General features: G+C 49.7%; 1 protein-coding gene and 1 long non-coding RNA gene across 5 annotated transcripts in view; one reads left to right on the forward strand and one right to left on the reverse strand.

Moving 5' to 3' along the window:
- The window catches only part of HPCAL1 (hippocalcin like 1), a 66569-nt gene extending 56445 nt beyond the window's left edge, over window positions 1-10124 (reverse strand). The window contains exon 1 of one of the 2 annotated variants that reach the window (XM_030037589.1): window positions 9932-10124. The gene's annotated coding sequence lies outside the window, so the exon portion shown is untranslated. Of the gene's footprint in view, window positions 1-9245; window positions 9400-9931 lie in introns of those variants that run through there. The other variant, XM_030037590.2, reaches the window with a different exon arrangement.
- A 29-nt stretch (window positions 10125-10153) lies between these two features.
- On the forward strand, window positions 10154-15616 carry LOC115351151. Of its 3 annotated transcripts, none has more exons than XR_003926715.1 (4): window positions 10154-11771; window positions 13605-13747; window positions 13900-14950; window positions 15316-15616. It is a non-coding gene; the product is annotated as an uncharacterized LOC115351151 (long non-coding RNA). The 3 variants fall into 3 exon arrangements; XR_003926714.1 differs by having other exon boundaries at window positions 10154-10646; window positions 11205-11771; window positions 13900-15616; XR_003926713.1 differs by having other exon boundaries at window positions 13900-15616.
- Window positions 15617-17196: the final 1580 nt, after the last annotated feature.

Here is a 17196-nt window from a genome sequence, read left to right on the forward strand (position 1 = left end):
CATCTCGGTGGAGACAGATGCGATTCCCCTGGCTTTGGAGGAGTTTTGCTTACTTCAACCCAAAGCTGCAGACTGCATTTCTGCATTACATGTCGGTTTTGGCTCCAGTCCCTCCTGCTAACAGAACCTCTCAAAAGCTGGATGATAACTTTTGGCCACTGAGGATGACCATGCCGTGATGCCCTGCTTCAGAGGGGTGAGGAAGCTGTACAGACATCTCCTCTGCCCAATTCAATGAGTAATTAATGTCTGCACTCCTTAGCACAGTTTTATACAAGCAAAGCTATTTGGTTTATTAAACACATCCCAAACTCAGGTTCCACAAAAGCAACTAAAAGGAAACCACAACAAGCTAAGGAAGCTTTACAAATTCAAGGGTAAGCAGAGGCTGATTTTTCAGGACAGCACTAGGGCTAAGACTAGAAGCCAAGCTGGGTAAGTTGATGTTATCACAGAACTGATTGCCAAAGTAAGCTGTATAAGCTCACACACTGAACTAAACTCCCCTAGAAGCTGCGTGCGCATGAAAGAAGGAAAGGAAGGTATGGAAATTCAAAGACTCTGCCGACTAAATGCATTACATTTTATTTAATCTAATTTAAAGTGTCAGAACAAGCTGAATTATTTTCACTTAAATATTTTTCCCTTACTGAATTGCAGAGTTGTTTTGATGCTCGTTTTTTTTCCCCAAAAGACTATTGACAAATGCCACATACTGCCTGGTCTGACTTGCACACAAGCGATCAGCCTACAGTTAAAAAGTCTACAGGCAGTTGGGGACAGAACAGTGCCAGTTATTTACTCTATTTCCGCTTTTAAATTTTTTTCCAATACAATTAACTAAATTATGTCATTACACATTCATTGTCCAGGAAGTTTCTTTCTTCCCCTTTTTAGCCTCCTTTTCAGTTGCATTTCCCTGCTTCACAGGATGCTCTAAACTAAACATTACATTCAAGTTACACAATAAAGATTTGGGAAGGATGGAGTGAATAAGGAAGGTCATGGGAAGGGAGGTATCTGCTAAAATAAGATTTGCTAAGCAGCTAGGCAGGACATAGTGTCAACTGCCTTTTATTAAAGCAGACTGCAAATTTGTAGCAGCTAAGATACCAGGTGGAGGGACACAACAGAGCAGCAGTTGAAAGAGTTCAAAAACTTTCCAGGGACTGAATGAAGCCTGAATTTATTCAAAAACCAAATTACAGTGATAAATGCTGTTATGGCACAATCAAGGTGCCTCATATAACCTTAACCCTCTCTGCATATTGAGGCTCTTTTACGCTACATAAAACCACACTCCAGCTACAGAATATGCAGCTGCATTTAAATTGAATTTATCGCAAACTAGTGCTCCTGGGCAGATCATTTATATGTTTAAAAAAATTTACACATTCTCATCTTTATAATTACAAGGGGAAAACCACCTTGAAAGCAAAGCAAAAACCAGATGCACCAGTGTCTTGTTAACCTCCAGAGAGCTGGAAAAGCAACGTTAAGCGCAAAACTTCCTGCACACATCAATCACAGCTTTAGAGGCTGTAAAATATCGACCTCAGGTGACAAAGATTTTTCCAGGCTGATGGGTCTTCCCTGCTCTGCCAGGACAGGCTGCCGCTTCCCCGCAGGCAGCCCTGCCGCAGCCTGCGGCTTTCCTCGGCACGGGCTGTCCCGGCACAACCGGGAGACGCGGAGATGGGGTTCAGCCAGCAGCAGGGCTGTCTGAAACAGCCGGGTGAACCCCTCCTCCGGAGCCGCAGGGCACTCGGGTGACAGCGCGGGAAGTCCCTTCCTCTTCGTACGCGGTGGGAGCCGCGACCTGCGTGAAACCAGGCTCCTGGAGAAGACTGACGGGTGACCGCCTTGAAGCCTACGCTTTGGGATCTGTCACTGTTGTTGCTACTCCAGTTAGGGATTTTATCCTCACCTTCCACTCTGACTGACATTAAGAAATGGGTTTAAACGGAGGGCGATAACGAAGCAGGAGCCTGGCATCTCCGCAGCTCGACGTGGACAGCAGGGTGAGCTGGTGGAGGAGAGGCAACAAGCGGCGGCAAACGGGCACCCCGCAAACCTCGCGTCACGCCAGCCGCCGGCTCCGGCCAGAGCCACAGAACCTGGCACGGGGATGTCACGAACGCTGTCACAGATGGAGGTGGCAGCCGTGCCCGGCCCCGAGGAGCTCAGCCTGCGGCACCGCTCTGCCCCAGCACCCGCACATCTTCTGCCGGTCAGAGCTCACCCAAACACGGGGCACGGGACAGCGAGCGTGCGAGCGTGGAAAGCGGAAGGCACAACACGGTACACCTTGTGATATTTAAAAGCTACCAACAGTTCGTCTTTCTGTCTAATGACTGTTACACCTGGAGGCACACTCATTACAAGCCCCTGAGCAGGCATTAATCTTCAATAGTCAGCTCGGTCTTTTGCATGCGTACAGCTCAGGAATATTAAAAACTTCCCCCAACATGTTTTTGCAATGCTTTCATGAAACTGAGCAAGCAACACAGAGCATTTTTGCTAGAAACATGCCTCCCCACCAAGCCTAAAAAGCCACTAAGCCCATTAACGAGGCATACAAGACCCCAGCACCAGCCATGGGCACCAAGCATCTGAAAACAAAGCTTGGCACCAAGACGCAGCTAATTCAGAATGTCCCACCACCAACGGGACTAGCCAGCACCTGGCTGTGAAGCTCCCAGTCCCCAGAAGATGCTGGCTAAGCCAGCTGCTGAGGAAGAAGATCCCTGAACATGTCCTGCAACAAGCCAGAGCTCTGGAAACAGCCAGCAAGGGCACCTTCACTTCCAAAGCGTGCCTTATGAACTCAACCCATAAAAAAGAGTACTCAGTAAATTCACTTGTTTCTGGTGCTATCGGTTCGTAACAGCTTGCCTCACTTAAGGGACAGGACTTCTGGAAAGCTGCAGCACACACCTTGCCAACAGCCTGCCGACAGTCCCCGTCGGGGGTGATGAAAGACATGGGCAAACACCAGGAGATCCGAGACAGGAGAAATCACAGTTGGTGCAGCTGAGAAGCTCAGATCACGTGCAGTAAGCCATTTTGTCAGAAGAGAGACCCCCTCCTGTGACGGGCGGATCCAGCAGTACCTCGGCAGGCGTTGGCAATGGGATTTTCGCCTGTAAAGACTCCTCTTCTCTTCCTGGCTGGCAGGGAGATGTTACTGGAGTTACAGGTCCCTCCTCCTGCAACCGCAAGCTGCTTTGGAGGGCTGTTCGCGATCCGAACAGGGCAAGACAGACTCTTTGCTCCTTTGCAAAGTGCCACCAGGGTCAGGATGTTTCCCACGGGGACAAGCCTGCCCGGGCAAGTCAGCCTGCAGGTTCGGGGCATACTTAAGGAGATGCGAGACGAGGGCTAGAGGATGAATTAAAAATGAAGGGTGGTCTTCCCTCGCTTTGCATATCTCCTGAGAAAAACACAGCTCTTAGTAGCTTTAGGGCCACATTTAGGAATGAATGACATTTTAAGAAGCATGACACAAGCAGAATAGAAAGTTGTGGCTGCAGTCTACAGAGCTCATTCTCATTTGCTTTCAGACCTTTACCACAGCTCCAATTAGCCTCAGCTGGAATTAAATCCAATTTCCATTTAAAAAAAAAAAAAAAAAAAACAAATCTTCTGATACATCTTCTGACAACCCTAGAAGAGCCCCTGACTGGCCCAGGCAGAGCTGCTGCTCCTGGAATGAGCCTGGCACGGAGGAGCACAGCATCCCCAGGCTCACACTGTGCTCCCTGCGGGGACCGGCACACGTGCAGTGACCAAACTCCTGTCCCGAAAACCTGAGAAGGGGCCGCAGCCATCACTGAGGGTACAGCACCCAGCAACTCCCCCCCCCAGCCGATAAGCTACCAACAGGGAGCCAACTGAAATGGTCTCCCACAACTGGTTTCAGTGGGCTTGCTCCACGTCAAACCTAAGCCAAGGGGAATCATTTGCCATGAGATTTGGGGGAATCAGGCTCCTTACACCAGGGACAGGCTTGGCCTGCCACCCTCCGCTGGATGTAACCATCCGGGCTTCATTGCACAAAGCCAGAAGAGAGGCTGGACGCAGGCATGTGCTCGTTCCCATTTAAATGGTTCTGGCTTACAGAGACTGGTCACAAAAAGGTGACTGTCAAATACCTGCATTTCCAACCCCTGTTTTATTTTGCATAAGTTCCTCCTTTAATAAAATCCTACACACAGGAGCACCCATTGTCTGGAAAGCCCCCCAGAATTCCTCTGAAGCAAAGCTGACATACACGAGCTCAAGAGCAATAAAACGCAGCCCAGCAAAAATCAAAGTAGTGCCTAATCACAGAGGGCCTTTTATGCTGAGCCTGCTTTCTTCTCCCCGCTCCTCCATACAGCAATTCCAGCTCTCTCAATACAAAAGCTTTAGGAGGACAGACACCAGGGAGAAGAGACTGGGAGGGGTGACACAAGACACACAGATATTGACCATTGAAGGAGAAACTCGAATTGGAAACTGGAAGGAACAGCAGAAGCCCCGGCTTGTTCCAGAACAATGCTTTGACCACTCTGCAGAGGACTACGAAAGGCAGCTGCCTGCGATACCCACCGGCCGGGTAGCTCCTGCCAGGCCTGTGCTCCCAAACCTAAGTTTCAAGCTGCTGCCTTCCCTTCAGCAATAGTGAAGGGGATACAGGATTTTCAAACACCTTCTAACATATTTAACAGGTGTTGCTTCTAGGACCTTTCCTAAACACGGCAAAGTACGCTTGCTTTCTTTTGAACACACATTTCATAATTAAAGTTGGTGCTAATGGTTATGCATCCACAACATCCTCCCTTGTAATTCCCACTCCCCTCTCACAGCAAGCAGCTCTCATCAACCAGCCCCAACTCATCCTCCAAAGGAAAGTCTGCTTCTCCCCAGAAAAGTCTTAAGAAAGACAAAGGCATGTCTTTGGAGAAACACCATCTACCTTCTAAAAAAAAAAAGCTTCACTAAAGAGAAGAAGGAAAGGATGCCCCGCAAATGCTAACTGGCTTTGACGGCGGCTATCTGCAGCACGACCAAAAGCAGCGAGCTTTCTCCCCTCACACCACGGGCGAGCTGCCAAGAACAGAGCATCCTGCGCACAATGCCCTTTAGAAAGAAAAAAACAAACCTGAAAAAAAATCCTGCTACCTCCAAGCAAGGGAAACCATCCCTTCTGCACAGACACGCTAGTCTGTGCGGAGCAGAGGTGAATGAGAAGCACACCCACGCGCTAGCTCCCGGCCCCCCGAAGGCATTTCTTTTCCTCCCTCCTCCCACCACTGCCGCCACCCCCGTCTATTTTAAAATGACTTTGCATGAGCCACGTGCCAACTTTCAAGCATCACCAAGCTGTATCTCCTTATCCCATGGCCAAGCTACACCATCCATCACATGCTTGTATTTTCAAGAAATTACAAGAATTTGGGGGTTGCGCACCAGAAGACACACGTGCATGCTCCCTCTCCCCAGGGCACTCGGTATGAAATGCTTCTTGCACTTGCACTGGTGGGAAGTACGTTCCCGATGCTGGCATGCTGCATGGTTGGGGAATCAAAAACAAACCCCTCTGCCACGCTGACTAGTCCAACGGTTAATTCATTATGATAAACCCATTGTCCAAAACAAAAACATAATTTAATTGCTAAACCAGCTGCCCAAGTTTAGTCGTTGCTCTTGGCAAGCATGTCAGGATCTCAGTACGCCTCGTTTTCCGCAAGCATCTCTGTAGGTACATGCCATGCCTTCCACCCTTGGAAGTCTCCAGGTGTCCCTGTCACCCAAATCCAGTGTTTTCCAACCCAAGTGGATATTTAAAGGGATATCATCGGCTCAGAACACCTCTCTGAAAACATTAAGATTACAGCAACTGAAATAATAGCAAGCATCCTTTTTTTTCCCCAGTTGTTCAGCATGCATTTATTCAGCTGCACCCTTTCCCATTTAGGCAGCCTGATCTCCCTTGAAAAAGAGGGCAGAAAAACAAAACAAGGCTAAAACATGTTTGTAGAAGTCACCAAAAAGAACTGGCAGAAGGTCTCAAAGGCTGGTGCATGAACTGTATGTAACTATAGCTATGTCTAAGTTTTGTTGCTGTTTTTTTTTCCCCAGCCAGATTACAAGTAGATTGTGTCGCTTGATACTGGCAGTTCGATCATCGGGAAACATGTGGCATGCAAGAGAAGAGAAAAGCTGACCAGGTTGTAGTTGGCATCTTTTGCACGGAATGCTGCCGGTGTGGGTTTCCACGGTATCTCAGCTAGCACAGATCACCAGGGAGAATCCCTTAAAGTACCTGCTGCTTTCTTTGACTTTAAAAAGATACACACCTACAGGACAAGAGACACTGAAATAGTCAGAGTACCATTGCCATCTCTTCCACCCTGGTTATTCACAGGTATCTACAAACCTACTGTGCGAATTATAAGCAGCATTATTTAAAAAATAATACAGGCATACTTCATGCAATGCAATCCAGAAGAGCTGCAATATTTCTTAGATTACGAGATGCATCCGGCCCTCCCAGCTCCTGCCTTCTAATTCCAGTGCAATCAGTGCAGGAGAATGCATAATTCATCCTGCAGTCGATCCTATGGGTCTCCCAGTCATTAAGCGACAGAACTCTGAACTTCTAGAAAGGTCACATTTCCAGGAGGTTCAGCTGAAGAATGTTCTCTCCTATCCACTGAAAGCTTCAGGGAGGTAAGGTAAGGTAAGGTAAGGTAAGGAGCTCCTTCATGGAGCATTTGCCCCCATTGTTTAAGGATTCACAATTACTTTGCTATCGCAGTGTGACAATAGGCAGAAGATATTTATCTGAGGAAGTCAAGAAATGCAGAAATCAATAGGTTAATTAGCAGATTAGCAAAGCACAACCGACCCGTGAAAGCTTTTATATAGCAAAAGGCTGATGAAGTGAAGATAAGTGTTTGCATTTGTTATACTCTCAGGATGGTAGAGGATTATTGGAACAACGAGATTTCAGGCATTGATTTAAAACATTTTCTGCTCATTAAAGCTAAAACCCAACAATTTTGCAAGAGCAAATCCTTCCACAATCCATGGGCAGGATCCCACACAATAAAGTAATACAGTCAATATGAACTAAGATAAATCACTTCTTGCCAAAAGAAATTTAACTTCAGTCCGAGTTAAGCTCCATGAAGATGCAGAAGTTGGACACAGACTATTTTCTAATAGAGACAACGAACAAAGAAACTGATCCCACATACAGACATTATGGGAAGCATCCTAGGTACATGAGGAAAAACACATTTAAAAAAAAAAAAAAAGCCTGTTTTTCTTCCATTCACTGGAAAACATATTGCATTTGTTATTGAATCTAACCTAAAAGTCATGCTTGAAGGAAAGACCAGCAGTTCTTTGGAAAAGTGGGAGATCCTCTTCCCATGAGTATCAGTGCATCTTGCATACGCAGACAGCGCAACCTCACTCCTTACAGTCTCACATCACTAAAAGCAAGAGAAAAAAAAAAAAACCCAACAATATAGAATTTTAATTCAGACTGCCCCCTTGGTCTACCAGCATTCTTGCATCACTCACATCAAAGTAATCAACACTCAAAAGAATATTGTCTTGCTTGGGAAAAAAAAAAAAAAAATCATGTTGCATGAGTATTTTTAATTGCAACCATTTCTAATCACAGATCACATGCTTTCTTTTTTTTGCCCTTTTTTTTTTTTTCCAGAGTCATAATCCAAGTTTAATGTTGCTTAGGCTACAAAGTAATCTCTATCATCAGCTCCCGACAACTGGCCCATGTTATTGCCATGCCCATGAGCTCGGGTGGCAGAATGAGGTACTACGGTGCCAGCTGCAACACACAGCAAAGAAAGCATCGCCTGCACCTACACAGCGACAGCCTCATTTGAGAGCTCAAAAGGTTTGTCTACACTTACACAAGGTCCTGCCGGTGCAAGCATCCAGCTGCAAGAGCAAACCCCACTCCTGCAGCTGGCAGAACTCCTCTCACCGTTGCAAGTCCCTGAATGGACTAAGCTATGCCAACGAAAAGCACTTTTTTTGCCAGCATAGCTGACTCCTCAGCAGAGCTGCTGCCAGCGTTGCGACAGCCACTCTATAGCAGCACGCGCTTTTTTTCCCCTCCCAGTTTCCTATACTTCCATCTCTACACAGGGAGACCCTAAGTTTAAGGCAAGAAACAAAGAAAAGCAGAAAACAGGCGTCAGGAAGAGGCGATGCGTGCCTTGCTGGCTGTCCAGCATCTCCCCCCCTAACCTAAGGGAAGATGTGGGGAGATTATCTGCCTCTTTCCCCGAGCCTCACCACGCTAGATGAAATCAAACATACACGGCTGTAAGATCCTTTCGCCTGAATCAAAGGGCTCCCGATCCAAGCACCTGAGAAGAGTCGAGGCACCAGCAGCGAGGTGGATATTCGGCTCCAGAGCAGGCAGGGCCCCACACGGGCTCCTTGCCGGTTCTGCTCCCCGGCTGCCGCGGGAAGCACCCCATGATGGTGGTGGGACCCCACTTAGGACAGCGTTACCACACCAGTGGGCTGCTGAAATAGCCCCCTGATCTTTGCTCGAGTTTCACCTCAGGCAAGAAGAGCTTTTGAATGCGAAACCACAACAAATGGCTCCTACTGGGAAAACTGCGGAACATTTTGGGGAGGGAGTAATTGATTCCTCCTTTCTTTCCCACCCGGAGAAAATCTGATCTCCCTACCAGATTTTCACTTGTGAATGGGATTACAGGATAATGCTCAGTTCCAGTGCTTGCCTTTAAGCATTCCTGTGAAAAAACTCAGGATTCTGTCCTAAAGGTACAAGTTACCCAGCTGTGAGCAGGAGACGCAGACCTCCAGAACACCCAGCTGTTTTTCTCAGCGAACCTTTCATTCCAGATGATGCACTACGCGACCTTTTCCCGAACCGAGCAGAAACTTATTTGCATGGGAACTTACTTGCAAACACGCTTGCCGTGTTTTATTCCCTCTTTCTCGCGGTTCTCGGTACTCCGGCAGCTATTGCGCGCCGGAGCCCTGCGCTCCGGCAGGTCCCCCCGGGCAGCCCGATGCAAACCACGGCTGGCAGGCGCCTTCGCTGCCACGACCTCCCGGGAGCAGGGTGTCCCCCCTCGCCCCGGCTTCAGGGGACGGGGGGGACCTCGGCCGCAGCCATCTGGCCTCCAGCGCGGCCCGCAGGCATCTCCCAGGGGAGGAGACGGCCAAAAAAGCCTACTCACCAGAGGCAAAGGCCAGCCTTTTTTAGAGGCCGTTTGGGAAGGTGGCAAATAGGAGGTCCGGACCTGGAGGAGTTGACTCAAAGCGCCCTGCAACATTCATGCGGCGGGAACTTCGCCGGGTAAACCATTAACCACCCGAAAGCCGAGCTGCGTAACTCCCTTCACCATCAGGCGAGACTCGCACACACCCCACACACACACGCGGGCTGCGCGTGTGCGCACACACGCGTACACACACGTACAGGTATACGGACACAAGCACGGACAAACACATACGAATACGCACATACACGTTTTTCCGCAGGGCAGGGGAACACGCCGGCGCTCCCCACGCTCGGGGCGAGGCGGGCGCTGCCACCGCAGCCCCACCGCGGCGGGGCCGGGGGGATCCGCTCCGCATCCCCCGACGGCGAAGGGGGCGTCCGCTCCGCTCCGCGCCCCGCGGCGTGGGGGGGGGGGGGGGGGGTAAAAGATGCGCGGAGCGCCCCGCGCCCGCAATCCAGCCGGGATGTTTCCAACCCTCGCTCCCTGAAAATACACACACTCCCCCCCCGCAAAAGCCGGAAAGCCCCCCCCCCACACCTCCCCCCTTCTACAGTCCCCGCGGCAGGAGAGGGCAGCGCGGCTCTCCCGCAGCCCCGCCGAAGTTTCCGCGGGCGGCAGCGGCGGCAGCCCCAGCCCCTTACCCGGCCGGCGGAGCGGGGTCCCGCGGCGGCCCTGGAAGCGGCGGCGGCGGCGGGTTCCTGGGAGCTACAACTCCGCGGCGGCGCCCGGGCGAGCCGCGCGCCTGCGGAGCGGCGGCGAGCGGGGAGGAAAAGAGGAAATGAGCGGGAGGCGCATTGGAGGGAGGGGGAGGAAGGAGCGGTCGCCGAGGGACCGGGGAGAGCGAGGGACGGAGCGCAACTTCCCCGGCGGGGCGGCGGGCGCGCCGGGGGGGGGGGGGGGGCGGAGCGCAGCGCGCCGCTGCTCCGCGGCCGCCCCGCGTAGGGGAGGCCCGCCCGCCGCCGGCGCTCCCGCCGAGACGGGCCACTTGGTATCGCCCTGCCCGCCTACCCGGGCCGGGGCCGGGGCCGGGGCCGCCGGCGGCGGCGGGCAGGAAGTGCGGGGCCGGCGGGGCAGCGCGGAGAGGCGGCTCCGCGGAGCTGCGCGCCCGCGGAGACGGGGCGGGGGGGGGGGTGCGCGCCCGACCCGCCGGCGCTCGCTGCCGGCCTCACCGGCAACGTGGGCGGGGGGGGTGGAAAAAAGTTTGGATTTTTCGGGTTGGGGTTTTTTTTTCCCTTTAATTTTTTTTTTAAACCCCAAAGCAAATAAGGAAACGATGGAGCAGGACTCCCGTGGCACCAGCTCACACCGGGCCCTGCGCGCATCTCCAGCGCGGCTGGAGGGGGTGGCAAGTTTTCGGTGCGCGGGGGGGGGGGGGGCGCGACGGTGGCAGCTCCGGAGCGGCCGGCGGAGGGGAGCGCGGCGGCCCCCCGACACGCCGCACGCTTCCCTGCTGAGCAGGGCGATGCTTGTCCGCCCCCCCTGCCCCCCGAAGTGCCCCCCCCATCCCAGCAGTGCCCCCCAGCAAGGCCGATAGCGGTACAGGTGAATTCGGTGCAGGTAAATTCGGTACCGTCAGCCGAGCCCGTGGGTGGGTGTAGTCTCACCCGGCTGGAGACAGGCGCTCGCCGCTCTGTGCCAGACATGAACTTGCACTGCCTGCCAGCGTACCCCATCACAAAATGGAGGGGATTTAGGGACTGATGCTAATCTGCTTCCTGAGGGAGGTCATTGGAAGCGTGGCTCAGAAATATGGCCCGCAGCACAGACAAACAGGCGAATCTTCCCCTTAGGATATTTTTTGCCCCCTCCCGCCCAGTTCCTATCCAGCATATTTTTAAGTTGAAAATATATGGAGAATTTAATGTAGTTGCCACTGTGCCTTATCGGTAGCTTTCACTCTGCCTCCCCTTATAGGAGACTAAGGGAGCACGTTCAGTGCAGTCGTGAGATAAGAACTGAATAGAGCTGAAATCAAGGCCACACCAGGAAAAAGATACTTAAAGATTAGCGTCAAACCTTGGGAGGCAAGGGGGGGCAGGAACAAACAGAAAAATCCAAAGCAGCAGTTTTTCAAAGCTTATCTCTGCACAAAGTCCAACAGATTTTTATAAGGACAGAAGAAAAAAACCCAAACCAAACAAACAAACCACCACCACCACCACCAACCAAACCTTTCACATGTAGTCCAAAGCTTGAATACTGAAACTGAATACATTGATGCAGAGAGATGACAATGTTACTCAACAATAACCACTTTCTCCAAGGCCTTTCGGAAACAGTTCAACCATTTTGCCAGCTTAAAAAAAAAATAATAAAAACGTCAGCCCAAGGCAAAGAACAAGCTTGGAAACTAAAGAACCTGAACAGTTAAAACTAGAAGCAACTCGACCAGGAACACATAATGGAAAACTGTATGCAACCGCCATCGCTGCCAACTTCGCATACTTGAAGCTGGGTTCTCCTTGCAGGAGAAGATTACACGTGAGTAATCCCCTTGATTTCCCCGCAAACCCTTCCCTGCGCGAGCATTGCCCACGTAAGCGGGGCTGGCCGCGGCTATGGGGCTGTGGCTCCGGCCGTGCCTCTCCGGCTGCTCTGCCCGGGAGGGCGGTGGCACGGGTGACGACACCACCCTCTGCCCAGGAATAGGTGGCAACAGAGCGAGTACCTACGAGAGGCTTCCTCCGAGATTTACAGCCCTCGGGCTTGACGTCTGGCGAGAGGAGCTGGTTTATGGCACTCAGTCCCAGGCGCTGCCCCACGTCCCGCAGCGGACAGGTTGTGAGATGAGACCCGCAGCCATTGCTGGAGGCTGCGGCGGTTCCTCGCGGGGATGCCCTGGTTTGATGGGGCTGGGCGGCTGCGAGCGCCCGGCCCTCGGTTTGGGGTGATCCTCGGGTGGGTGTCCTCGTGCTGCACTGCACCCTGCTCAGCACAGTGCTCGAACGTTTCTGGCAGGAGCTGCCTGTGCTGGGAGACTCAGGGGCATTTTATGGTCAGTGGGTACTTACTTAAGAAGAGCCCACGGCTGCTCCTCTCTTCCAGCCCTCTAGTATTCCGTGTGTTATCCCATGATAAATTGCATAAATACTGAAAATAATTCTGGATTCAGCAATTATTGGAGAACACACAACAAGGACCAAATGAGGCGTTACTATCATTTATACCCAAATTCTTCCTTCAAGACTTGCACCCTTCCAGCTGTGGCCGGATACAAGATGGTGCAATCCAGATAGATAGCCAACCAAAGAAACGCCGCCAAGATTTCAGGTGATTTTGAGTCCTAATGCTTGATAACGAGCAATTCCTGATTTACAGAAATCCCTTGGGAAACAAGGAAGGATGGCCTCAGAAAGTCATCGCCTGCTCACAAACAATCTGAGATGAAAAGAAGCTGCAGATTCATTCCTGCAATGAGTTTGTGAGGGCTACTGCTCTCGCTCTGCAGCCTCCCAGCTCTGCTCTCCTCTTCAGAGAATGTGCCATGTGAAGACAGTCAAGCCCTGCATTTGCAAGTTAAGGTCCATACGTAGGCAGTTACTTTCTCATATTACGCGCTTAAGTGCATACTTGAGTGTACTACTACGAGACCTTAATGTCCTGTGAAATACTATGTTCAGTTTTGGGCCCCTCACTACAAGAAAGACATTGAGGTGCTGGAGCATGTCCAGAGAAGGGCAACAAAGCTGGTGAGGGGCCTGGAGCACAAGTCTTATGAGGAGCGGCTGAGGGAACAGGGGCTGTTTAGGCAGGAGAAAAGGAGGCTGAGGGGAGACCTTATCGCCCTCTACAACTGCCTGAAAGGAGGCTGTAGCGAGGTGGGGTTCGGTCTCTTCTCCCAAGTAACAAGCAATAGGATGAGAGGAAACAGCCTTAAGTGGCACCAGGAGAGGTTTAGATTGGATATTAGGAAAAATTTCTGCACCAAAAGGGTTGTCAAGCATTGGAACAAGCTGCCAAGGAAGTGGTAGAGTCACCACCCCTGGAGGTATTTAAAAGATGTGTAGACGTGGTGCTTAGGGACATGGTTTAGTGGTGGACTTGGCAGTGTTAGGTTTACAGTTGGAATCGATGTTCTTAAGGATATTTTCAAACGTAAATGATTCTGTGATTCTATGAAAGCATTTGCAAAATCAGGCCCACTGGGTGTATCTGGCTTATTTGAAGTTCTTTTGATGGTGTATGTTCATTAAGCCTATCTCTAATACTGCCACGATGACCTAGCATGGACCTTCGCAAACTTAAATCCATAGCTGCTCTGGCATCTCACCTTTTGTTTGATTTTTCTTTGTGCTTTTCATTCTGTTTCCACAGTTAGGAGTGAGAAACAAAGAGGGATTAAGTGAGATTCATCTGCATCATTCAAACTATGCTGAATTTGGAGATACTGTGTGAAATTCCTTCTGCTGTCTGGGATTTAATCACCAATGGATTAGATAGAAACTAGAGTATCTGAGGTATGTGGCATGCTGCTATTCTTTAAATATCTACCATAATAATGTGAGCTTCATAAGGCTGTTGCTAATCTTGAATTATTACCTGCCTTCCTGTGGTTTGGCATGATTAACTCGAGGAAGAGATTAAAGCAATATTTACCTTTTTTGAGCAGTTCATCAGCTTGACCTGGACAGCCCAGCACCAAAAAACAAAGGAAGAAACTGCTGGCAAGGATTAAGGATTCAGCCTGCTCTTTCCCCGTTGGTCTTCTGGTACCTGTCATGGTCGTTGGGATGGAAAGCACTGGTGGCATCCTTGAAGATGGCCGATTGCTCCAGATGCTTTCAGGCCAGGTGTCTGGTAGAAAGTTTGCATGCATCGGACAGGCTTTGATCTGCCTCTGCCAGAAGAGCCAGGACTTGCCTCCGCTGCAGGCAGTGACAGCAAAAGCATGTCTTCTGGCTTTGAGCTGGGGACACGGTCATCCTGGTCATCCCCACGCTGTCTTCCTAAAGGCGGATGGCACTTCTCCGGGGGGAGCTGCTGGCCGGCAGTTTTGCCTGGGAAGGAGCTCCTGCCCGGCCAGGGCATTTGCAGGACAACCTGGCGGGAGCGGTCGGAGGAGCAACCCCTGGAGCACCCCCTCCATCACCGAGCTTCCTCACAACTTCCATTTGATGGAAGAAAGCAACGTTTCAAAAGACACTGTAATTATTTCTTTCATTCTGTTTTAATCTTGCTTTTGGAAATCTCTCACTGAAGAATCGCTTTAGAGAAATTCAAATGAAAACAGTAACAGAGAAGTGCAGCCGGTGTTATTTCACTGCGATAAAGCCAAGCTGGATGGCAGGTGCTTGGGGAAATATGAAGGAAAATTGTTTATCAGAACTATTTTCTTTGATAAGTTTTTTCTTCCAGTAATAAAAACCTGGATGCTCATCTTGTAAAGCCTCCCATTTTTTGCTACCAGATGCTGGAGCTTGAATTTTTGCCTACATCAGTTTAACCCCTCTTTGTGCTCCTTTGCATTTCCAAGCTGGACTTAACAGGCAAACAAACATAACTTGGGAAATGCCAGCTGCACGCATTGCTCTCAACCGTAGGATGGGCAAGCAGCATCGCCTGAACAGGCAGACCCACTATTTAACGTACTACCAAAACAAATATGCCAAGGGGTTTTGCCAGCCATCTGGATCACAGAAACGGGAGGTGGAAAAGAGCAGGTAGGTTTTTACAGTGCATTTTCCTGCCAAAGCAGGATTGTTCCCTGCAATACCTTCTAGTGTACTTCCCTGGCCTGTTTTAAATGACCTTGGAGAATGGGGAGAGGCGGGAGGCAGGAATCTGCTAGTACTCTCCAGAGTCTCTTTGTCTAGTTTGAATAATATAATGTGGAGCAAGGGCAAATGGGTGTTCAGAGAATTTAGCTACAACACAATATTTAATGTAATTTTTGCATGCTTTTTCATCTCCAACCTACTTGCTATGCATGCCACTGTGCCACTAATATCGGATAGATGTAAAAAAAAAAAGTAACAAAAATAGTGGCAATACTCCATCTTTGGATGATTGCTCTTCTTTTTCTTAGCAGGAGATTGTCTTGGGTGCTTTCTTCCCCTGTGAGGAAAAATGAATAGTGAGAGCTGTGATGATTGGCACTAAGCCTGAGAAGAGCAGATGTGAGCCTGCACAGCTGGACAAAGAAAAAAATGCACTTTGCTACCCACATTTGTATTAAGGTTGCCCCAGGGATACCCCAGTGACTACGGGGAGGGGGGGAAACGACGACTTAGCATACGAACAGCGAAAGCCATCAGGCACATTTACATATATAAGAACACTGCTGTCCTTTTCAAAGTCAAAGAGGGCAGCGATTAAAGCAACATAAAGGAAGTTTGGCTGCGTGGTTTTTCTCTCCAATAATAGAATGACTGAGGGTGGAAATATTAAAAAAAAATTAGGCCTGACAGAGGTGATGAATTTATGAATTAAACCAGCACATTTTCATTTCATTTACTGTTGTCTACCAGTTTATTACATGGGAATCTAAAAGGGACTTGATTGCCTCCCAGGCTGCAGTTGTTATGCCAGACACTAAAGTTAGATGTTTTAGATAAGATTTTAATATTAAAGATTCTTACACAAAAAGGAAAGAACCTTGCTAAATAGGGAAAATTAAAAAGCCTAATTTCTCCCCGTGGTGCTTTACCGTAGTTTTGCACTCCGGGGTTTGCCACACTGTTTGCTGGGATTTATCGTCAAAAAAAGTGTGGGACAGGGCGTGTTTTAACTAAAACTATTAAAAAACTTGGAATTTCCTACACTGCATAGCCTGCACATGCTTATTTCGAGTTGCATCTACCAAGAACCCCGTTCTCCCACAGGATCTACGCACAAGGATACCCACTATCAGGGCAGAGCAGCAGGGCTTTGGGTATCTATCCGCCATCCCGTGGCACGGTGAGGGCCTCAGCATCTTTGGTCTTGGCATTCCCACCCGGGGTTTTAACCCACACCAGCAGCAGCAATATCAAAACACAAAATGCTGTGTCTCACTTGTCTGAGCAGAAAATAACAGGGAGCCTTCAAAATGGGAGAGGTCCCACAGAGCCATCGAAAGGCTGTCGTGGCTATGGCATGCAACAGAGTGAACTCTGGGTTTGTGGTCCAAAATGGCAGATTTATGCTGAGAGAGGTGGGATAGAGTAAGAAAACTCAAGCATTTCTATGCAGCAGAAAATATCAATGCTGTTACTTGTTTCTTTTCTGAACCGCAACAGGGAAGTGCAAAAGCCAGGAATTAAGTGTGAGAAATACTGGTGTGTCTAAATGAAAATCAGTGTTTCAGCCTGGCATTACAAAAGCTTTAAAAAGCAAAACAAAGTATTTTTGTTAAATCAGGGCAATAAAAAATAACATAGTAAACCTGGTATTTCCCCACAGTGACTTTCAGTTTTGCTGAGACCGCTTTTTTTCATATGGCTGAACAAAAGAGGAAAAGAAAGAAACCCGACAGTGCTTTCTGGGATGCTGGAGCCAACAAGATGCTTATTTAGCTCTCTGCCAGCCTGTGTGCTCCGGGATGCCTTCCAGAGCCCTGCGAGAGCCAGGGAACCCCACACACCCGTCCCAGGATGCTGCCCCCATGCTCTGGGGTTAAAGGGCTTTGCATTATGTTTGCACTCCTCATCCAGGGCTCAAACCTTCCTGCTGGGACACCTCCTCCCGCTGCTCCTCACGCTCCTCCCGTCTGCATAAATCCACCCTGAAATACTTAATATTGAACTTTCAACACTTAAAGGGGGCTTATAAGAAAGATGGGGACAGACTTTTTAGTAGGGCCTGTAGCGATAGGACAAGGGGTAATGGTTTTAAACTAAAAGAGGGTAGATTCAGACTAGATATAAGGAAGAAATTTTTTACAATGAAGATGATGAAACACTGGAGCAGGTTGCCCAGAGAGGTGGTC

Source organism: Aquila chrysaetos, chromosome 15 (genome assembly GCF_900496995.4).
Source record: "Aquila chrysaetos chrysaetos chromosome 15, bAquChr1.4, whole genome shotgun sequence".
Lineage (NCBI taxonomy): Eukaryota > Metazoa > Chordata > Aves > Accipitriformes > Accipitridae > Aquila > Aquila chrysaetos.